Raw genomic sequence first — 14,370 nt, forward strand, 5'->3', positions numbered from 1 at the left:
ACTGACTGAGCCTCACCGTCTTATATAAAGTTCAGACGGAACTTTGCACGTGTCATAGTGGAGCCCTCAGGATTCCAGAGCCAGCTTTCTGACATCATAATGGGGCCTCAGAGATAAAAGCCTGGGCCCAGGCAGTGTTGGTCAGTGCTGCTCAGCAGGCAGCACTGGACTGGACTGGATTACAGCTGATACAAGGTGTGAAGGAACAAGGGGTGGCTGTGGGCATGCACTTGCTGCCGCTGCCAGTGTTTATCTGCATGGCAGCAGGGCATTTGGGCGTTGCCAGGAAGGCGTTTTTATGTAGATTCCTCCTCTTTCAGCACTGCATTGTGGTGCAAGCAAAAGAAGCAAATCCTGTCTGGCTTCCTCTCCGGCCTTTATTCACCTCCCGTGTAGCTGTGAGTGTGTGAGCCTGCAGGGCCCCATGGAATTGCCTAGAAGTAGGCTGAATCGCTGCAAGGGCTGAACAGCAGTATCGGGCAGGCTCGGGCAACGCGCGGCCCGTTCGGGTTATCGCTTCTCGGCCTTTTGGCTAAGATCAAGTGTAGTATCTGTTCTTATCAGTTTAATATCTGATACGTCCCCTATCTGGGGACCATATATTAAATGGATTTTTAGAACAGGGAGATGGAAATAGAGCTTGCTCTGTCCACTCCACGCATTGACCTGGTATTGCAGTATTTCCAGGACCGGTGCACCCTTTCCTTATGTGTTGACTAAAAGCAGATTCCAAAAGTGTTTTTTGTCTTTGCTATTGTTTCTGTCTTTCTGAAGGGATCTCCCCTTTTAACCCCTTTAGGACACAGCCTGTTTTGGCCTTCAGGACACAGCCTATTTTTTCAAATCTGACATGTGTCACTTTATGTGGTAATAACTCCGGAATGCTTTTACCTATCCAAGCGATTCTGAGATTGTTTTCTCGTGACATATTGTACTTTATGTTAGTGAAAAAATTTGGTCGATAAATTCAATATTTATTTGTGAAAAACTTCAAATTTTAGCAAAAATTTGCAAAAATTTGCATTTTTCTAAACTTAAATGTATTTGCTTGTGAAACAGATAGTAATACCACACAAAATAGTTACTAGTTACCATTTCCTATATGTCTACTTTATGTTTGCATCATTTTTTTTCACGTACTTTTATTTTTCGAGGACGTTACGAGGCTTAGAACTTTAGCAGCAATTTCTCATATTTTCAATAAAATTTCAAAAGGCTATTTTTTCAGGGACCAGTTCAGTTCTGAAGTTGCTTTGAGGGCCTTATATATTAGAAAGTCCCCATAAATCACCCCATTTTGAAAACTGTACCCCTCAAGGTATTCAAAACCACATTCAGAAAATATTTTAACCCTTTAGGCGTTTCACAGGAATTAAGGCAAAGTAGAGGTGAAATTTACAAATTTCATTTTTTTTGCCGAAATTCATTTGTAATAAAAAAAAATCTGTAACACAGAAGGTTTTACCAGAGAAACGCAACTCAATATTTATTGCCCAGATTCTGCAGATTTTAGAAATATCCAACATGTGGCCCTAGTATGGTAATGGACTGAAACACAGGCCTCAGAAGCAAAGGAGCACCTAGTGGATTTCGGGGCCTCCTTTTTTTAGGAATATATTTTAGGCACCATGTCAGGTTTGAGGAGGTCTTGTGGTACCTAAACAGCCGAAACCCCCCCAAAGTGACCCCATTTTGGAAACTACACCCCTCAAGGCATTTTTCTAGGGGTATAGTTAGCATTTTGACCCCACAGTTTTTTTGCAGACTTTAGTGGAATTAGTCTGTGAAGATGAAAATCACCTATTTTTCTGTGGAAACATAGAATTTTTTCATTTTTACAAGGAATAAAGGAGAAAAAGCCGCCCAACATTTGTAAAGCTATTTCTCCCGATTACGCCAATACCCCATATGTGGTCGTAAACTGATGTTTGGACCCACAGCAGGGCTCAGAAGGGAGGGAGCGCCTTTTGGATTTTTTGAAGCAGATTTTGCTGGATTGGTTTTCAGTGCCATGTCGGGTTTGCAACGCCCCGGAGGGACCAAAACAGTGGAAACCCCCCAAAAGTCACCCTATTTTGGAATCTACACCCCTCAAGGAATTTTTCTAGGGGTATAGTGAGCATTTTGGCCCCTCAGGATCTTTTTTAGAGCTAGGGTGACCAAAAAACAGCGATTTTGGCGCTTTAAATTCTTTATTTATTACAGCGTTCACCGTGCGCAATAAATTACGTTTTAATTTATTCTGCCGGTCGGTACGATTACGCCGATACCATATGTGTATAGTTTTTTTTAAGTTTTGCAGCGTTTGCACAATAAAATGAAGTTTCTATAAAATAATTTATTTTCTGGGACACGCTATTCTGAGCCGTAACTTTTTTATTTTTTCGTCAAAAAAGCTGTGGGAGGTCTTGTTTTTTGCGGGACGGGTTGTAGTTTTCATTGGTACAATTTTGGGGTAAATGCAACTTTTTGATCACTTTTTATTCTATATCTTGGGAGGGGTGGTGACCAAAAAATAGCGATGCTGACCGTTTTCAGTTTATTTTGTTTGCGGCGTTCACCGTGCGGAAAAATTAACATTATAGTTTCATAGATTGGGTCGTTACGAACGCGGCGATACCAAATATGTGTACTTTTTTTTAACGTTTTCATTTTTTCCCTATAATAAATGACTTATTATAGGAAAACAAAACCTTTTATTTTTACACTTTTATAAAACATTTTTCTTAACTTTTTTTTACTTTTTACACTTTATATTTTTGTTTATTAACTTTTTTTTTTACTTTTTACACTTTCTTTTTTTGACCTGCAGCTCTGATCGCTGCTAGAATACATTATACTACCTAGGTAGTGTAATGTATTCCAACTGTCAGTGTGACGTCACAGTCACTCTGACAGTTGGTCTACGAGGATCAGCAGAGGCTAATCCTCATAGGCTGACATACATGGCAGACCTGGGGGCCGTTGTCTGGCCCCCAGGTGCCATCACAAGCATCAGAAGCCCCCACGATTGCATGGGGGCTGCTGATGCGCTACAAACCCGCTACATGCGGAGATCGCAATCGAGCCCCGCATGTAACGGGTTAATTGCCGAAATCAGCGGCGATGAGCCGCTGATCGGCAACACTGGAGAGTGTCAGCTGTCGGGGACAGCTGATCTCCAAGTTCCCGATGCACACTGTCGCCGACAGTGTGCATCGGGAACGGCACAGTGACTTTCTGTCACTCTGACAGGAAGCCTATCAGGACCAGCCGAAGGTTGGTCCTGATGGGCTTCTGTCCATGGCAGACCCGGAAGCCATTGTTTGGCTTCCGTTTGCCATACTAACTATCGGCAGACCCCGCGATTTCGGACGGGGGTCTGCCGATATGTTAGAAACCCCTAAAATTCGGCGATTGCACCCGATCGCCGAATTTAAGGGGTTAATGCGCCGAAATCAGCGGCAAAGGACCGCTGGCCGGCAAGAGGGGAGTGTCAGCTGTCGGCGACAGCTGACCTCCTGGTTCCCGGTGCACACTGTCGCCGACAGTGTGCACCGGGATTAACTCAGTAACTGTACGTCCTCGTGCGGGAAGTAACTTCCTGCAACGACGTACAGTTACGTCCTGGTGCGGATAGGGGTTAATCCCATTATTTCAACACCTGTTGGACAATGCATGAGTGATAATGAGCTCATTGATTAAATGCAATTAATGAATAGATTGCCACCTCTTGTTGTGTGTCGTCTGTGTTTCTGTGTTTCCGGCATTTCACATTGGAACACCTCATTCACCTTCCTTGTCTTCTCTCCGCCCTCCCTTTTAGGTAAGTTAAAGAGCTGCACCTGAGCCAGCCACTGATTGATTGATTGATTGATTGATTGATTGATTGATTGATTGATTGATGCAGCACAACAGTCAAATAGTGGAGTGGAGTAGGGGAACAGCAAACAGCCAATAAAGCAGCCCGCCCGCTCGCCTGCCCGCCACAATGGACCTACCTGTGTACACTAGATGGATGTGATGGAATGTACTGTCGTCCCTACATTTCAAGAAGAAGTAAGAATTGCAGTTGCAACAAAGCCTTGCTTGCCTACAAAGAGAGCAGCAATTTGGATTTGTTACTATGTTACCTAGAAGAATAACAAACTGTGCAAGGATGGAGGTTGTAGGAGCAAGGAGAAGTTGTCTGTAAAGTTGGTGGATGCCTATTTTCCATTTTGCAGTCCCTTGTCTCCCTCTTGTGGCCTCCTGGAGGCAACTAGCTGTGCAAAAAAAAGACAGCCTGGCGGCCGGCTGTTGCAGTGTTGCCCTCTCAGGCAACACTGAGTGACTGACTGAGCCTCACCGTCTTATATAAAGTTCAGACGGAACTTTGCACGTGTCATAGTGGAGCCCTCAGGATTCCAGAGCCAGCTTTCTGACATCATAATGGGGCCTCAGAGATAAAAGCCTGGGCCCAGGCAGTGTTGGTCAGTGCTGCTCAGCAGGCAGCACTGGACTGGACTGGATTACAGCTGATACAAGGTGTGAAGGAACAAGGGGTGGCTGTGGGCATGCACTTGCTGCCGCTGCCAGTGTTTATCTGCATGGCAGCAGGGCATTTGGGCGTTGCCAGGAAGGCGTTTTTATGTAGATTCCTCCTCTTTCAGCACTGCATTGTGGTGCAAGCAAAAGAAGCAAATCCTGTCTGGCTTCCTCTCCGGCCTTTATTCACCTCCCGTGTAGCTGTGAGTGTGTGAGCCTGCAGGGCCCCATGGAATTGCCTAGAAGTAGGCTGAATCGCTGCAAGGGCTGAACAGCAGTATCGGGCAGGCTCGGGCAACGCGCGGCCCGTTCGGGTTATCGCTTCTCGGCCTTTTGGCTAAGATCAAGTGTAGTATCTGTTCTTATCAGTTTAATATCTGATACGTCCCCTATCTGGGGACCATATATTAAATGGATTTTTAGAACAGGGAGATGGAAATAGAGCTTGCTCTGTCCACTCCACGCATTGACCTGGTATTGCAGTATTTGCAGGACCGGTGCACCCTTTCCTTATGTGTTGACTAAAAGCAGATTCCAAAAGTGTTTTTTGTCTTTGCTATTGTTTCTGTCTTTCTGAAGGGATCTCCCCTTTTAATCCCATTATTTCAACACCTGTTGGACAATGCATGAGTGATAATGAGCTCATTGATTAAATGCAATTAATGAATAGATTGCCACCTCTTGTTGTGTGTCGTCTGTGTTTCTGTGTTTCCGGCATTTCACATTGGAACACCTCATTCACCTTCCTTGTCTTCTCTCCGCCCTCCCTTTTAGGTAAGTTAAAGAGCTGCACCTGAGCCAGCCACTGATTGATTGATTGATTGATTGATTGATTGATTGATTGATTGATTGATTGATGCAGCACAACAGTCAAATAGTGGAGTGGAGTAGGGGAACAGCAAACAGCCAATAAAGCAGCCCGCCCGCTCGCCTGCCCGCCACAATGGACCTACCTGTGTACACTAGATGGATGTGATGGAATGTACTGTCGTCCCTACATTTCAAGAAGAAGTAAGAATTGCAGTTGCAACAAAGCCTTGCTTGCCTACAAAGAGAGCAGCAATTTGGATTTGTTACTATGTTACCTAGAAGAATAACAAACTGTGCAAGGATGGAGGTTGTAGGAGCAAGGAGAAGTTGTCTGTAAAGTTGGTGGATGCCTATTTTCCATTTTGCAGTCCCTTGTCTCCCTCTTGTGGCCTCCTGGAGGCAACTAGCTGTGCAAAAAAAAGACAGCCTGGCGGCCGGCTGTTGCAGTGTTGCCCTCTCAGGCAACACTGAGTGACTGACTGAGCCTCACCGTCTTATATAAAGTTCAGACGGAACTTTGCACGTGTCATAGTGGAGCCCTCAGGATTCCAGAGCCAGCTTTCTGACATCATAATGGGGCCTCAGAGATAAAAGCCTGGGCCCAGGCAGTGTTGGTCAGTGCTGCTCAGCAGGCAGCACTGGACTGGACTGGATTACAGCTGATACAAGGTGTGAAGGAACAAGGGGTGGCTGTGGGCATGCACTTGCTGCCGCTGCCAGTGTTTATCTGCATGGCAGCAGGGCATTTGGGCGTTGCCAGGAAGGCGTTTTTATGTAGATTCCTCCTCTTTCAGCACTGCATTGTGGTGCAAGCAAAAGAAGCAAATCCTGTCTGGCTTCCTCTCCGGCCTTTATTCACCTCCCGTGTAGCTGTGAGTGTGTGAGCCTGCAGGGCCCCATGGAATTGCCTAGAAGTAGGCTGAATCGCTGCAAGGGCTGAACAGCAGTATCGGGCAGGCTCGGGCAACGCGCGGCCCGTTCGGGTTATCGCTTCTCGGCCTTTTGGCTAAGATCAAGTGTAGTATCTGTTCTTATCAGTTTAATATCTGATACGTCCCCTATCTGGGGACCATATATTAAATGGATTTTTAGAACAGGGAGATGGAAATAGAGCTTGCTCTGTCCACTCCACGCATTGACCTGGTATTGCAGTATTTCCAGGACCGGTGCACCCTTTCCTTATGTGTTGACTAAAAGCAGATTCCAAAAGTGTTTTTTGTCTTTGCTATTGTTTCTGTCTTTCTGAAGGGATCTCCCCTTTTAATCCCATTATTTCAACACCTGTTGGACAATGCATGAGTGATAATGAGCTCATTGATTAAATGCAATTAATGAATAGATTGCCACCTCTTGTTGTGTGTCGTCTGTGTTTCTGTGTTTCCGGCATTTCACATTGGAACACCTCATTCACCTTCCTTGTCTTCTCTCCGCCCTCCCTTTTAGGTAAGTTAAAGAGCTGCACCTGAGCCAGCCACTGATTGATTGATTGATTGATTGATTGATTGATTGATTGATTGATTGATTGATTGATTGATTGATGCAGCACAACAGTCAAATAGTGGAGTGGAGTAGGGGAACAGCAAACAGCCAATAAAGCAGCCCGCCCGCTCGCCTGCCCGCCACAATGGACCTACCTGTGTACACTAGATGGATGTGATGGAATGTACTGTCGTCCCTACATTTCAAGAAGAAGTAAGAATTGCAGTTGCAACAAAGCCTTGCTTGCCTACAAAGAGAGCAGCAATTTGGATTTGTTACTATGTTACCTAGAAGAATAACAAACTGTGCAAGGATGGAGGTTGTAGGAGCAAGGAGAAGTTGTCTGTAAAGTTGGTGGATGCCTATTTTCCATTTTGCAGTCCCTTGTCTCCCTCTTGTGGCCTCCTGGAGGCAACTAGCTGTGCAAAAAAAAGACAGCCTGGCGGCCGGCTGTTGCAGTGTTGCCCTCTCAGGCAACACTGAGTGACTGACTGAGCCTCACCGTCTTATATAAAGTTCAGACGGAACTTTGCACGTGTCATAGTGGAGCCCTCAGGATTCCAGAGCCAGCTTTCTGACATCATAATGGGGCCTCAGAGATAAAAGCCTGGGCCCAGGCAGTGTTGGTCAGTGCTGCTCAGCAGGCAGCACTGGACTGGACTGGATTACAGCTGATACAAGGTGTGAAGGAACAAGGGGTGGCTGTGGGCATGCACTTGCTGCCGCTGCCAGTGTTTATCTGCATGGCAGCAGGGCATTTGGGCGTTGCCAGGAAGGCGTTTTTATGTAGATTCCTCCTCTTTCAGCACTGCATTGTGGTGCAAGCAAAAGAAGCAAATCCTGTCTGGCTTCCTCTCCGGCCTTTATTCACCTCCCGTGTAGCTGTGAGTGTGTGAGCCTGCAGGGCCCCATGGAATTGCCTAGAAGTAGGCTGAATCGCTGCAAGGGCTGAACAGCAGTATCGGGCAGGCTCGGGCAACGCGCGGCCCGTTCGGGTTATCGCTTCTCGGCCTTTTGGCTAAGATCAAGTGTAGTATCTGTTCTTATCAGTTTAATATCTGATACGTCCCCTATCTGGGGACCATATATTAAATGGATTTTTAGAACAGGGAGATGGAAATAGAGCTTGCTCTGTCCACTCCACGCATTGACCTGGTATTGCAGTATTTCCAGGACCGGTGCACCCTTTCCTTATGTGTTGACTAAAAGCAGATTCCAAAAGTGTTTTTTGTCTTTGCTATTGTTTCTGTCTTTCTGAAGGGATCTCCCCTTTTAATCCCATTATTTCAACACCTGTTGGACAATGCATGAGTGATAATGAGCTCATTGATTAAATGCAATTAATGAATAGATTGCCACCTCTTGTTGTGTGTCGTCTGTGTTTCTGTGTTTCCGGCATTTCACATTGGAACACCTCATTCACCTTCCTTGTCTTCTCTCCGCCCTCCCTTTTAGGTAAGTTAAAGAGCTGCACCTGAGCCAGCCACTGATTGATTGATTGATTGATTGATTGATTGATTGATTGATTGATTGATTGATGCAGCACAACAGTCAAATAGTGGAGTGGAGTAGGGGAACAGCAAACAGCCAATAAAGCAGCCCGCCCGCTCGCCTGCCCGCCACAATGGACCTACCTGTGTACACTAGATGGATGTGATGGAATGTACTGTCGTCCCTACATTTCAAGAAGAAGTAAGAATTGCAGTTGCAACAAAGCCTTGCTTGCCTACAAAGAGAGCAGCAATTTGGATTTGTTACTATGTTACCTAGAAGAATAACAAACTGTGCAAGGATGGAGGTTGTAGGAGCAAGGAGAAGTTGTCTGTAAAGTTGGTGGATGCCTATTTTCCATTTTGCAGTCCCTTGTCTCCCTCTTGTGGCCTCCTGGAGGCAACTAGCTGTGCAAAAAAAAGACAGCCTGGCGGCCGGCTGTTGCAGTGTTGCCCTCTCAGGCAACACTGAGTGACTGACTGAGCCTCACCGTCTTATATAAAGTTCAGACGGAACTTTGCACGTGTCATAGTGGAGCCCTCAGGATTCCAGAGCCAGCTTTCTGACATCATAATGGGGCCTCAGAGATAAAAGCCTGGGCCCAGGCAGTGTTGGTCAGTGCTGCTCAGCAGGCAGCACTGGACTGGACTGGATTACAGCTGATACAAGGTGTGAAGGAACAAGGGGTGGCTGTGGGCATGCACTTGCTGCCGCTGCCAGTGTTTATCTGCATGGCAGCAGGGCATTTGGGCGTTGCCAGGAAGGCGTTTTTATGTAGATTCCTCCTCTTTCAGCACTGCATTGTGGTGCAAGCAAAAGAAGCAAATCCTGTCTGGCTTCCTCTCCGGCCTTTATTCACCTCCCGTGTAGCTGTGAGTGTGTGAGCCTGCAGGGCCCCATGGAATTGCCTAGAAGTAGGCTGAATCGCTGCAAGGGCTGAACAGCAGTATCGGGCAGGCTCGGGCAACGCGCGGCCCGTTCGGGTTATCGCTTCTCGGCCTTTTGGCTAAGATCAAGTGTAGTATCTGTTCTTATCAGTTTAATATCTGATACGTCCCCTATCTGGGGACCATATATTAAATGGATTTTTAGAACAGGGAGATGGAAATAGAGCTTGCTCTGTCCACTCCACGCATTGACCTGGTATTGCAGTATTTCCAGGACCGGTGCACCCTTTCCTTATGTGTTGACTAAAAGCAGATTCCAAAAGTGTTTTTTGTCTTTGCTATTGTTTCTGTCTTTCTGAAGGGATCTCCCCTTTTAATCCCATTATTTCAACACCTGTTGGACAATGCATGAGTGATAATGAGCTCATTGATTAAATGCAATTAATGAATAGATTGCCACCTCTTGTTGTGTGTCGTCTGTGTTTCTGTGTTTCCGGCATTTCACATTGGAACACCTCATTCACCTTCCTTGTCTTCTCTCCGCCCTCCCTTTTAGGTAAGTTAAAGAGCTGCACCTGAGCCAGCCACTGATTGATTGATTGATTGATTTATTGATTGATTGATTGATTGATTGATTGATTGATGCAGCACAACAGTCAAATAGTGGAGTGGAGTAGGGGAACAGCAAACAGCCAATAAAGCAGCCCGCCCGCTCGCCTGCCCGCCACAATGGACCTACCTGTGTACACTAGATGGATGTGATGGAATGTACTGTCGTCCCTACATTTCAAGAAGAAGTAAGAATTGCAGTTGCAACAAAGCCTTGCTTGCCTACAAAGAGAGCAGCAATTTGGATTTGTTACTATGTTACCTAGAAGAATAACAAACTGTGCAAGGATGGAGGTTGTAGGAGCAAGGAGAAGTTGTCTGTAAAGTTGGTGGATGCCTATTTTCCATTTTGCAGTCCCTTGTCTCCCTCTTGTGGCCTCCTGGAGGCAACTAGCTGTGCAAAAAAAAGACAGCCTGGCGGCCGGCTGTTGCAGTGTTGCCCTCTCAGGCAACACTGAGTGACTGACTGAGCCTCACCGTCTTATATAAAGTTCAGACGGAACTTTGCACGTGTCATAGTGGAGCCCTCAGGATTCCAGAGCCAGCTTTCTGACATCATAATGGGGCCTCAGAGATAAAAGCCTGGGCCCAGGCAGTGTTGGTCAGTGCTGCTCAGCAGGCAGCACTGGACTGGACTGGATTACAGCTGATACAAGGTGTGAAGGAACAAGGGGTGGCTGTGGGCATACACTTGCTGCCGCTGCCAGTGTTTATCTGCATGGCAGCAGGGCATTTGGGCGTTGCCAGGAAGGCGTTTTTATGTAGATTCCTCCTCTTTCAGCACTGCATTGTGGTGCAAGCAAAAGAAGCAAATCCTGTCTGGCTTCCTCTCCGGCCTTTATTCACCTCCCGTGTAGCTGTGAGTGTGTGAGCCTGCAGGGCCCCATGGAATTGCCTAGAAGTAGGCTGAATCGCTGCAAGGGCTGAACAGCAGTATCGGGCAGGCTCGGGCAACGCGCGGCCCGTTCGGGTTATCGCTTCTCGGCCTTTTGGCTAAGATCAAGTGTAGTATCTGTTCTTATCAGTTTAATATCTGATACGTCCCCTATCTGGGGACCATATATTAAATGGATTTTTAGAACAGGGAGATGGAAATAGAGCTTGCTCTGTCCACTCCACGCATTGACCTGGTATTGCAGTATTTCCAGGACCGGTGCACCCTTTCCTTATGTGTTGACTAAAAGCAGATTCCAAAAGTGTTTTTTGTCTTTGCTATTGTTTCTGTCTTTCTGAAGGGATCTCCCCTTTTAATCCCATTATTTCAACACCTGTTGGACAATGCATGAGTGATAATGAGCTCATTGATTAAATGCAATTAATGAATAGAGTGCCACCTCTTGTTGTGTGTCGTCTGTGTTTCTGTGTTTCCGGCATTTCACATTGGAACACCTCATTCACCTTCCTTGTCTTCTCTCCGCCCTCCCTTTTAGGTAAGTTAAAGAGCTGCACCTGAGCCAGCCACTGATTGATTGATTGATTGATTGATTGATTGATTGATTGATTGATTGATTGATTGATTGATGCAGCACAACAGTCAAATAGTGGAGTGGAGTAGGGGAACAGCAAACAGCCAATAAAGCAGCCCGCCCGCTCGCCTGCCCGCCACAATGGACCTACCTGTGTACACTAGATGGATGTGATGGAATGTACTGTCGTCCCTACATTTCAAGAAGAAGTAAGAATTGCAGTTGCAACAAAGCCTTGCTTGCCTACAAAGAGAGCAGCAATTTGGATTTGTTACTATGTTACCTAGAAGAATAACAAACTGTGCAAGGATGGAGGTTGTAGGAGCAAGGAGAAGTTGTCTGTAAAGTTGGTGGATGCCTATTTTCCATTTTGCAGTCCCTTGTCTCCCTCTTGTGGCCTCCTGGAGGCAACTAGCTGTGCAAAAAAAAGACAGCCTGGCGGCCGGCTGTTGCAGTGTTGCCCTCTCAGGCAACACTGAGTGACTGACTGAGCCTCACCGTCTTATATAAAGTTCAGACGGAACTTTGCACGTGTCATAGTGGAGCCCTCAGGATTCCAGAGCCAGCTTTCTGACATCATAATGGGGCCTCAGAGATAAAAGCCTGGGCCCAGGCAGTGTTGGTCAGTGCTGCTCAGCAGGCAGCACTGGACTGGACTGGATTACAGCTGATACAAGGTGTGAAGGAACAAGGGGTGGCTGTGGGCATGCACTTGCTGCCGCTGCCAGTGTTTATCTGCATGGCAGCAGGGCATTTGGGCGTTGCCAGGAAGGCGTTTTTATGTAGATTCCTCCTCTTTCAGCACTGCATTGTGGTGCAAGCAAAAGAAGCAAATCCTGTCTGGCTTCCTCTCCGGCCTTTATTCACCTCCCGTGTAGCTGTGAGTGTGTGAGCCTGCAGGGCCCCATGGAATTGCCTAGAAGTAGGCTGAATCGCTGCAAGGGCTGAACAGCAGTATCGGGCAGGCTCGGGCAACGCGCGGCCCGTTCGGGTTATCGCTTCTCGGCCTTTTGGCTAAGATCAAGTGTAGTATCTGTTCTTATCAGTTTAATATCTGATACGTCCCCTATCTGGGGACCATATATTAAATGGATTTTTAGAACAGGGAGATGGAAATAGAGCTTGCTCTGTCCACTCCACGCATTGACCTGGTATTGCAGTATTTCCAGGACCGGTGCACCCTTTCCTTATGTGTTGACTAAAAGCAGATTCCAAAAGTGTTTTTTGTCTTTGCTATTGTTTCTGTCTTTCTGAAGGGATCTCCCCTTTTAATCCCATTATTTCAACACCTGTTGGACAATGCATGAGTGATAATGAGCTCATTGATTAAATGCAATTAATGAATAGATTGCCACCTCTTGTTGTGTGTCGTCTGTGTTTCTGTGTTTCCGGCATTTCACATTGGAACACCTCATTCACCTTCCTTGTCTTCTCTCCGCCCTCCCTTTTAGGTAAGTTAAAGAGCTGCACCTGAGCCAGCCACTGATTGATTGATTGATTGATTGATTGATTGATTGATTGATTGATTGATTGATTGATGCAGCACAACAGTCAAATAGTGGAGTGGAGTAGGGGAACAGCAAACAGCCAATAAAGCAGCCCGCCCGCTCGCCTGCCCGCCACAATGGACCTACCTGTGTACACTAGATGGATGTGATGGAATGTACTGTCGTCCCTACATTTCAAGAAGAAGTAAGAATTGCAGTTGCAACAAAGCCTTGCTTGCCTACAAAGAGAGCAGCAATTTGGATTTGTTACTATGTTACCTAGAAGAATAACAAACTGTGCAAGGATGGAGGTTGTAGGAGCAAGGAGAAGTTGTCTGTAAAGTTGGTGGATGCCTATTTTCCATTTTGCAGTCCCTTGTCTCCCTCTTGTGGCCTCCTGGAGGCAACTAGCTGTGCAAAAAAAAGACAGCCTGGCGGCCGGCTGTTGCAGTGTTGCCCTCTCAGGCAACACTGAGTGACTGACTGAGCCTCACCGTCTTATATAAAGTTCAGACGGAACTTTGCACGTGTCATAGTGGAGCCCTCAGGATTCCAGAGCCAGCTTTCTGACATCATAATGGGGCCTCAGAGATAAAAGCCTGGGCCCAGGCAGTGTTGGTCAGTGCTGCTCAGCAGGCAGCACTGGACTGGACTGGATTACAGCTGATACAAGGTGTGAAGGAACAAGGGGTGGCTGTGGGCATGCACTTGCTGCCGCTGCCAGTGTTTATCTGCATGGCAGCAGGGCATTTGGGCGTTGCCAGGAAGGCGTTTTTATGTAGATTCCTCCTCTTTCAGCACTGCATTGTGGTGCAAGCAAAAGAAGCAAATCCTGTCTGGCTTCCTCTCCGGCCTTTATTCACCTCCCGTGTAGCTGTGAGTGTGTGAGCCTGCAGGGCCCCATGGAATTGCCTAGAAGTAGGCTGAATCGCTGCAAGGGCTGAACAGCAGTATCGGGCAGGCTCGGGCAACGCGCGGCCCGTTCGGGTTATCGCTTCTCGGCCTTTTGGCTAAGATCAAGTGTAGTATCTGTTCTTATCAGTTTAATATCTGATACGTCCCCTATCTGGGGACCATATATTAAATGGATTTTTAGAACAGGGAGATGGAAATAGAGCTTGCTCTGTCCACTCCACGCATTGACCTGGTATTGCAGTATTTCCAGGACCGGTGCACCCTTTCCTTATGTGTTGACTAAAAGCAGATTCCAAAAGTGTTTTTTGTCTTTGCTATTGTTTCTGTCTTTCTGAAGGGATCTCCCCTTTTAATCCCATTATTTCAACACCTGTTGGACAATGCATGAGTGATAATGAGCTCATTGATTAAATGCAATTAATGAATAGATTGCCACCTCTTGTTGTGTGTCGTCTGTGTTTCTGTGTTTCCGGCATTTCACATTGGAACACCTCATTCACCTTCCTTGTCTTCTCTCCGCCCTCCCTTTTAGGTAAGTTAAAGAGCTGCACCTGAGCCAGCCACTGATTGATTGATTGATTGATTGATTGATTGATTGATTGATTGATTGATTGATTGATTGATTGATTGATGCAGCACAACAGTCAAATAGTGGAGTGGAGTAGGGGAACAGCAAACAGCCAATAAAGCAGCCCGCCCGCTCGCCTGCCCGCCACAATG

At 46.5% G+C, this 14,370-nt stretch overlaps 8 non-coding genes across 8 annotated transcripts; all 8 read left to right on the top strand.

Annotated features, from left to right (window-relative positions):
- Window positions 1–512: 512 nt before the first annotated feature.
- On the top strand, window positions 513–703 carry LOC142717502 (U2 spliceosomal RNA). The gene has a single exon (XR_012871876.1). It is a non-coding gene; the product is annotated as a U2 spliceosomal RNA (small nuclear RNA).
- Window positions 704–4,823: 4,120 nt separating this feature from the next.
- On the top strand, window positions 4,824–5,014 carry LOC142717551 (U2 spliceosomal RNA). Its single transcript, XR_012871924.1, has one exon. It is a non-coding gene; the product is annotated as a U2 spliceosomal RNA (small nuclear RNA).
- Window positions 5,015–6,302: 1,288 nt separating this feature from the next.
- LOC142717503 (U2 spliceosomal RNA) lies at window positions 6,303–6,493 on the top strand. The gene has a single exon (XR_012871877.1). It is a non-coding gene; the product is annotated as a U2 spliceosomal RNA (small nuclear RNA).
- A 1,300-nt stretch (window positions 6,494–7,793) lies between these two features.
- On the top strand, window positions 7,794–7,984 carry LOC142717504 (U2 spliceosomal RNA). The gene has a single exon (XR_012871878.1). It is a non-coding gene; the product is annotated as a U2 spliceosomal RNA (small nuclear RNA).
- A 1,288-nt stretch (window positions 7,985–9,272) lies between these two features.
- LOC142717505 (U2 spliceosomal RNA) lies at window positions 9,273–9,463 on the top strand. Its single transcript, XR_012871879.1, has one exon. It is a non-coding gene; the product is annotated as a U2 spliceosomal RNA (small nuclear RNA).
- Window positions 9,464–10,755: 1,292 nt separating this feature from the next.
- LOC142717506 (U2 spliceosomal RNA) lies at window positions 10,756–10,946 on the top strand. Its single transcript, XR_012871880.1, has one exon. It is a non-coding gene; the product is annotated as a U2 spliceosomal RNA (small nuclear RNA).
- A 1,296-nt stretch (window positions 10,947–12,242) lies between these two features.
- LOC142717508 (U2 spliceosomal RNA) lies at window positions 12,243–12,433 on the top strand. The gene has a single exon (XR_012871881.1). It is a non-coding gene; the product is annotated as a U2 spliceosomal RNA (small nuclear RNA).
- A 1,292-nt stretch (window positions 12,434–13,725) lies between these two features.
- Window positions 13,726–13,916, top strand: LOC142717510 (U2 spliceosomal RNA). The gene has a single exon (XR_012871883.1). It is a non-coding gene; the product is annotated as a U2 spliceosomal RNA (small nuclear RNA).
- Window positions 13,917–14,370: the final 454 nt, after the last annotated feature.

The sequence above is a fragment of the Rhinoderma darwinii genome, unplaced genomic scaffold (genome assembly GCF_050947455.1).
Source record: "Rhinoderma darwinii isolate aRhiDar2 unplaced genomic scaffold, aRhiDar2.hap1 Scaffold_456, whole genome shotgun sequence".
NCBI classification, from domain to species: domain Eukaryota; kingdom Metazoa; phylum Chordata; class Amphibia; order Anura; family Rhinodermatidae; genus Rhinoderma; species Rhinoderma darwinii.